The following is a 7,743-nucleotide window of genomic DNA, read 5'->3' as shown; positions in this document are numbered from 1 at the left end:
CTGGCCTCAGTACCTGCGGGCGCACGGGAGAGCACCTGACGCTCCGGCGAGTAGGCCCCACCCCCTCCGCTCGGCCCCGCCCCTGCGGGGCGGTGGAAACTTCCGACTCGGCTAACGAGCTCCGCCCACAGGCCCTGGGACCCCGCCCATGGGCTGTCCGCTATGCGCTCGGGAACCTCGGTCCACTCCTGTCACTCGGGGCTCCGCCCATGGGCGGAGCCCCCGTCCAGCGCTCTGAGCGCACGCGCTGCCTGCCCAGCCCGCGGCTCGGATCCGCCGGCGCCCACGTCCTCCCGGGAGCGCGCGCGCCGGTGCGGGTGCGTGCGTGAGCGTGCGCGCCCCCGCCGCTTCTGCCGGTGCTGCTCCCGCGCCCTCTGCCGCTACCCCCGCCGCCGTCGCCGCCGCCGCCGCCGGGTCCCGAAGCGCAGCCCCGGCTGAAGAGCGGGTCGGCCGGCTGCCCAGGAGCGCCGCGCAGGGAAGAGCGGAGCCGCGGAGTCGGCAGGCAGGCGGGCGCGCGGACAGGTGAGCTCGCGGCGAGCCGGCGGCCTCGCGTCAGGCAGGGCGGCCGGGCAGGCGGGCGGGGGTCGGGGTGAGGGGGGCGGGATAAGCGAGCGGGGGCGGGGCGCTAGGTGAGGGTGACGCGGGGCCGGGTGAGGGGGTGCGGGGTGGCGCGGCGCAGGGCGTCGGGGCCGCGCGCCCGCAGCCGGAAATGGCGGCGACCCCCTCTCCTCCTTCCTAGCCCTTGGGGCGGGCCGGGGTCGGCGGTACGGCCTCAGAAGCGGCGGGAAGGCCTAGGCCGTGCGCCGCGGTCGGGCCGCCGGGCCCTCACTGGGGGAGGCCAAAGACCTTACATGCGGCCGCCGGGCCCTCCCCCCGGGGCAGCTCGCGCTCCGGGACTGGGATCTGTGCAGGGCGCCCCCGCCTCGGGGAGGGTCTTTCCTGTTCTGCGGGCTAGAGGGGGAGCGTCACCGGTCCTGGAGCCACGTAACCTATGTCTGGGTCATTATGTTTATAGATCACGGAATTGAGTTTTATTCCTTGACGCTGTGTAAATTAATCTCGCGGGTGAAAATCATCCAGTTTGTAAGAAAAAAACGTTTTTTCTGCCTTGGCGGAACATCATTTGAAGCGGTGCCTGTGCTGCAGTCATACAAGAGAGGGTCAGGATCTCATCCCTGCGGCTTCGAACTTGTTTGCGTTGAGGGGCTGGATTAAGGACTCGCCTTTTCTTGCGCCTAAGAGATGAGTTCTCAATATTTGCTCGGTTGTGTTATGCAGGGAAAGGAAGCGAAAGTTTCCGTTTTGTTTTGGTTTCCAGGTTTAGGCTTAATAGGGGTCATAACTTGAGAGGTGGCTCTGCTGGATACCTTTGTCCTTACTAGTTGTCTGTTTAAAAACTACCTGCTAACCTAACAGTTATTCTGCCCCATCTGTAATCTGGTTGCCTCAAGACGGAACTTCAGCCAAAGCTCCTGAGATTTTATGTTCTTTTATTTGCTTCTGTCTTGTTAAACGTGGTGCTGAATTTCAGGATCAAGGCACCTGTCAAACTTTGAGGGATGAAATTATGAGGCAAGACTCAGAGGCTTTGAGAAACTTCTTGCCTGAGAGCTGCGCAGTTCTCCTTCCACCTCTGTCAAGGTTGCAGAACTTGGGTTCCCTGGGATGGTACCTCTGATGGCGTGTAGCCAAGCCAGGGGCTGGGTGGCTGTTGCTTCCAGCAGCATGGGGCTGTGAGGGGCACACATGCTGCTGGAGCCCGTTGCCTGGACCTCTTAAACATGGTGAAGGCAGAGCGTCTAGGAGTTATCTGATGAGCAGACACTTGGGAGGCTCATGGAGGAGACTCAGCTTTACTGAGGGGGCCTCAGCTGTGGAACTGTTGTGGCCTGGGATGGGGACCCTTGTGGGCAGAGATGCCTGTCAGTCCACTCCCAGCCTCTGTAACCAGTCTCCTCCCTCTGGCCCCTGTCTCATTCTGACCCCTGCCACAGTGGCTTCTCAGCCTGTTTCTTGACAGACTTCCATGCTTCTTCCTGGCTCTACCTAGATCACTGGTGTCGTTACCTTTAGCCTCAGGGTAGGCAGCCCTTCCCCAACTGCCTGCCTGCTGTTTCAACTCAGTTCAGTTCAGTTGTTCAGTCATGTCTGACTCTTTGCAACCCCATGAACTGCAGCACACCAGGCCTCCCTGTCCATCACCAACTCTCAGAGCTTGCTCAAACTCAAGTCCATCAAGTCGGTGATGCCATCCAACCATCATTCTCTGTCATCCCCTTCTCCTCCTGCCTTCAGTCTTTCTCAGCATCAGGGTCTTTTCCACTGAGTCAGTTCTTTGCATCAGGTGGCCAAAGTATTGGAGCTTCAGCATTAGTCCTTCCAATGAATATTCAGGACTGATTTCCTATAGGATTGACTGGTTTGATCTCCTTGCAGTCCAAGGGACTCTCAAGAGTCTTCTCCAGCACCACAGTTCAGAAGCAACTCACCACCTCCTGTTCCCTGTTTCCCTTCCGTGCTTGGTTTTCCCACTGCACTTCATTATTCTAATGTCCTGCTTAATATATTTATTATAATTTAATCTTTCACTGTGAGGTAAAGTCCACAGGGAGCCTGTTTGTGCAGAGAATAGGGGCTGGCATGTGCTGCATGCCCGGGAAATACTGACAGAGAAAGTGGACACCTCCACTAGCTTGGCAGCAGCCTGCGTCTCTAGGAAGTCACTGTGGTGAGTGCCGAGTCCTTGAGGTGCTGGCTGCTGAGGGAGGTCTGGCTAGTTACCTCCCCTTTGGGAAAGCATAACCAGTTAGCGGTGGTTCAGAAAGGTTTTTGGACCTCCTTGTAAACCTTTGTGCAACTTTTAGTCTATAGTTAGTCAAAAATAAAAAGGTTTTTGTCAGCTCTTGTCTTCAGTTAACTTCCCCTAAAAGTAGATCCCACACGTTAGCCTCAGATATTCAGTGACAATTGTTGATAAAATGAATGAGGTGGAGTAACCCGTTAAAACCACATGAAAATGAGCTGTCCCTCAGACGTGCTCTGAATCCTCCTATGTAACGGAAGGACTCAAGTCATTTCCAGAACCTTCACTCAGTGAGTTTATGTTCTTGGTTTTCATCCACTGTGTTACCGTGGTGCCGGGACTGAACACATACCACGTATCTCTTGGCCCTTTGTGTTCTTGAGCCCCCTTGCTCTCAGAGGGTGGGTGCTCTATGCTCCAGGCGGAGCTACCCTAAAGACTAGTGTTCTGTTCTGTCTCAGTCCTGGACTTGGAGTCAGGCCTCTGTGCTGGTTCCTGTGCTAACTTCCCTGCCACTGCCACCGCCAGGCAGAATCCCTGGTAAGTTGCTGATGGCATATCTCAGAGCCTAGGCATGACGTGCTTACCTTGGTCATGGGCTGTAGTCGATGCTCAGTGGGCGTCAAATGAATGACTAAAATGCTGTGTAGCAGCTATGCAGGGGGTAAGGGAACAAGGTGGAGTTTTACACAAGGTGAGAGTTTGCTTCTAAATTCAGGGACTAAAATGAGCATGATCTGTACAAAAATTTATTGGGGTGTAATTGATTTTACAAATGATTTTTTTTTTTTGGCCACACCACAGGGTATGTGGGATCTTAGTTACCCAAACAGGGACTGAACCTACATTCCCTACAGTAGAGTCGCAACCACTAGACCCCTAGGGAAGTCTGCAAATGATCGTGATAGACACAGATATAATCATCCTTGAAAAAATTCCCTAACTCCTTTTAAAAGTACTTTGTACAAGGTTTGGAGTATATAGTGCTGTAGGTGAACCATATCTCAGCCAATGAGGTCAGCCAGTTTTCCAGGAAGGAGACAAATTCCTGTGTCTTCAGGGGACAGGTGTGGCACATGATGACCAGCTCTTGCACAAGCAGTGTGGAGGAGACTCTTAGCTCTTGATGGCGCCCTTGTGGGTCTCCCGGTGCTCCCCACACAGCAGTTAAGACTGCAGTGCTTCCCAGTGGAGCTCCTTTTTATGTTCTTGTTGGCTGGGCAGAGCGGAGCATAATCGAACTACAGACTGCCTCTTGCTCCGTCACAGTACTTCCCTGTCTGTTGGCAGAGCCTGTGCTTGAATTTCCTTCCTGAAAGAGGACGAGACTCAGGCTCAAGTGCTTGACCACTGAGATGAGGGTCATGGAACCTGCCCTTACTGCCTGTTGGGGAGTATGGGAGATAAAAGTAGGAAGCTGTGTCCTCAACTGCTTCCTAATACAAGTGACAAAGATGCTAAAAAATGAGAATATCCGTATTTTACAAAGATGCTGCCCCTTATTTAAGAGAGGGAATGAGGGGACTGTTGGGACCTCCTTGGTGGTCCGTGGTTAAGACTCCACGCTGCCAGTGCAGAGGGCATGGGTTCCATCCCTGATTGGGGAACTAAGATCCTGTATGTCAAGAGGGGTGGCCAAAAAAGAAAAGAAGGAACTGTTAGGCCTACTGTCCTGATGGCAGGGCCACGCTCAGATAGTGACATTGCCCGAAGAGGATTAATAGTGGTCTGTTAGTGGTCAGTCGAAATTCAACCCAGAAGATTTAAGGATTCGATTACCAAAACAGCCTTTAGTTTCGATTTTGTCTTTTGTCACCTTTGCATCAGTTTTATTTGAGGATGTTATATTGGTGAAATGGTACGTTCTGCCTTAGTTCTTGGCACTGGCAGACATTTAATAGATTTTGTCTTTAGCAGGTAAGAATTGTTTCCAATTCCAAGAGCTTTGCAGACATATTGGTAATTCACATTGGTGAGACCATGCATTCAGTGGATGTCATGAAAATGCCCTCATGTTTCCTTTCAGGGGTTGTCTATGTACTTCAGAGGTCCACTTTACTCACGAATCTTTCAGCTTTGTAGGTGTGTCCATGTGACTGGTTTTTAAAACTTGGTTCTGTGACAGAAACCATAGTCCTTTATTCATGACACATTAAACCCAGCTACCCAAGTAATATTTTTAAATTGTGTGATACATTTTGAGTGATCAGTGAATATTCCTTGACTGTATGAGTATAAATGAGCTTTATTCATTATGAGTTACTTACAGTTTTATTGTCCTTTTAATTTTTCTGCACTGAGCACTGGAAAACATGGTAGTTTACAAAGTGGAACGTACAGTCTCCATTGCTGTGTTCTAAGGAATTCTATTGGAGAAGGCAGTGGCAACCCACTCCAGTATTCTTGCCTGGAGAATCCCATGGAGGGAAGAGCCTGTTAGGCTACAGGCCACGGGGTCGGGGTCGCAAAGAGTTGGACAGGACTGAGCTATACCAATTGGTTATAAAGTTGCAGTCCTGAGAGTCAGAGGATTGGAATGCTGACTTGCTACCCCTGTGCGCTGTGCCCCGCCCTGGCTATCTCTGGGATGACCAGCTTCTTTCTGGGAGAGCTCTCCCTAGGGCCCTGTGCCTCTGTTCTCTGGGCGGGTGGAGTAGAAATGTGCTAGACTGAACTCACCTGTCCTGTCCTGGCCTGTGGTGCCTCAGAGGTAATGAATTGAGGGCAGGGGGCCAAGACCTTGGGCCCCTGTCACAGCTTCAACTCAGCCAGACTGGGCTCTGCACAGGGAGCGTGTGCCACCTGCCTGGCTTTTAGTTTCCCTTCTATTATTGGAAGGGATTAGGAGCATGGCAAATGTTTGATTTTTAGCTAGGCGGTCCCATTGAATTTTTCTTTATTATTAAATAGTGTCTTTCATCATGAGAGGGTATCTCTAAGATAAATGAAAAATTCTGGGTCAGAGAATACAAACTTTGTTGTTTTTGCCACATATTAACCAGATTTTTATATTCTCTGGCAGGTACAAAGGATTTTAACACTTCATTATTTTACATTTTGCTGCTCATTTAGGTACTGCTCTAGGGTTTGATAGTAAAATGTGAGGGCCTTTTTGACCAGTTGTAATAAATTTTGCTGTGTCCTTTAAATTAAGATTTTTAAATAAAAAAGAGTGATAGTTTCGTGATAGACTTTTTCTGATGCATGAAACCAGGCCACATCTGTTTTCTTGTTTTGTTTTTAATTAACCGAAAAAAGAAATTGTATTCCAGATAACAGTGTTTACTGGGCTGTGTTTTTTTTCAAATTATTTATTTACTTATTTTGGGCCCTGCTGGAGCTTTGTTGCTGCACAGACTTTTCTCTAGTTGTGAGCGGGGACACTCTCCAGTTGCAGTGCACGGGCTTCTTCTTGCAGTGGCTTCTCTTGTTGCAGAGCATAGGCTCTAGGAGCACAGGGTTTGGTAGCTATGCACACGGGCCTAGTTGCTCCAAGTCTTGTGGGATCTTCTTGGACCAGGGATCGAACCTGTGTCTCCTGCATTGGCAGGCAGAGTCTTTACCACCAAGCCACCAGGGAAACCATTTACTGGGCTATATTTACTTTTGAATTAGGAGGCTCATCACATGTAAAGTTAAAATTTTTAGTGCGGTTTAATGACTCAGTTTCATTTTAAGATGAAACTAGAATGTCTAAAGATTATATTTGGAGTATTTTTTAACTGTCTAGTTGTAGTTGTCTTCAGTTTGAAACAGTTTGTTCTCCTCTACAGTTCATGTGGAGACTTCCCCCCTCCACCCCCCCAGCTGCAAGCCCTCTGAAGCGATCCGCTTGAGAGGCAGCCAGGCTCCTTCCTGTGCATCTGCCTTAATCCCTGGGACAGCTTGCATTGGTAGCTGTTATCCAATTGTATAGATAAGGAGACACATTGACGTACTTGGTAATGGGGGTTGAGCACAATCAGTGTTGTCACCCACCTTACCATGACAGCACAGGATTTCCTTCTTAAAATGCTGTTTCTGTTGGTGCCGTTCTCTTGCATCATCCTACCTGGTTGGGTGATTCTAGCTGACTGTTACCAGCAGCATCCTACTCCCTGGCATGTAGTACCAGTGTGACGCCCACACTTGTTTCATCTGCCCCTGCCCTTTCTTTTATAAAAATTGATCCATGACAAGGGTAACGGAGGGGGCTGTCCTGGCGGCCGAGTAGGCCAGCTGTCCAGCCATCTCATCCTCACCCAGGCTGGCTGATTGCAGTGCACATAGGTGTTAGGGGCACTCTTGGACCTACTGGCCTCTGGGGGTACTGTGCAAACCTTCGTAAGCATCTGTGATCTGCCTTTTTCCTTCTTTTTTTTTTTTCCAAGGCTCAACTGTGCAGCCTGTGGAATCTTAGTTCCCTGACCAGGGGTCAAACCCGTGCCCCCTGCGTTGGGAGCACAGAGTTTTAACCACTTGACTACCAGTGAAGTTCTTATGATCTACCTTTTACTTGTAGCATTCCTTAAACTGCTCACAGAATTGCAGTGTCATGCGGTAAACCTGTTATTTCATCAGACCCCCGTGCTGCTCTGTGGAGTGGGCAGCAGTCTTTGTCCTGTCCCTACCCCAGAATGACCATCCAGCTGATGAACAGCACACCTGTTTGTGGTCACAGGAGAAGAGTGTGTTTCCGTGAGCAGCAGCTTGATACAGCCTTACCTGGTCACATGCTAGCCCCCTAAAGCCTTGAAGGCAGGTGTTTTCCTATATTTTTAAAAGGCAGATGACAAGAAGGCAAATTAGTGAACTTTGGATTTTATATCAAAAATATATGTAACAACAAAAAAATGTATTCAACAACAGTGTTCAAGCTGAGAGTTTGAATATAACCTTCCTAACTTTAATTCACCGTTATGAACTTTGTCTGTTTGTGTAGTCTTCACATCTGTAAATTG

General features: G+C 50.1%; 1 protein-coding gene across 3 annotated transcripts in view; it reads left to right on the top strand.

Annotated features, from left to right (window-relative positions):
- The window catches only part of DNAJC5 (DnaJ heat shock protein family (Hsp40) member C5), a 29,356-nt gene continuing 21,933 nt past the window's right edge, over nt 321-7,743 (top strand). For all 3 annotated transcript variants that reach the window (XR_001919032.1, XR_001919033.1, XM_018057492.1), the window contains exon 1: nt 321-522. The gene's annotated coding sequence lies outside the window, so the exon portion shown is untranslated. The remainder of the gene's footprint in view (nt 523-7,743) is intronic.

Source organism: Capra hircus, chromosome 13 (assembly GCF_001704415.2).
Source record: "Capra hircus breed San Clemente chromosome 13, ASM170441v1, whole genome shotgun sequence".
NCBI lineage: Eukaryota > Metazoa > Chordata > Mammalia > Artiodactyla > Bovidae > Capra > Capra hircus.
Note: the sequence above shows the minus strand (reverse complement) of the source record. Positions and strands in the feature narration are given on the sequence as shown.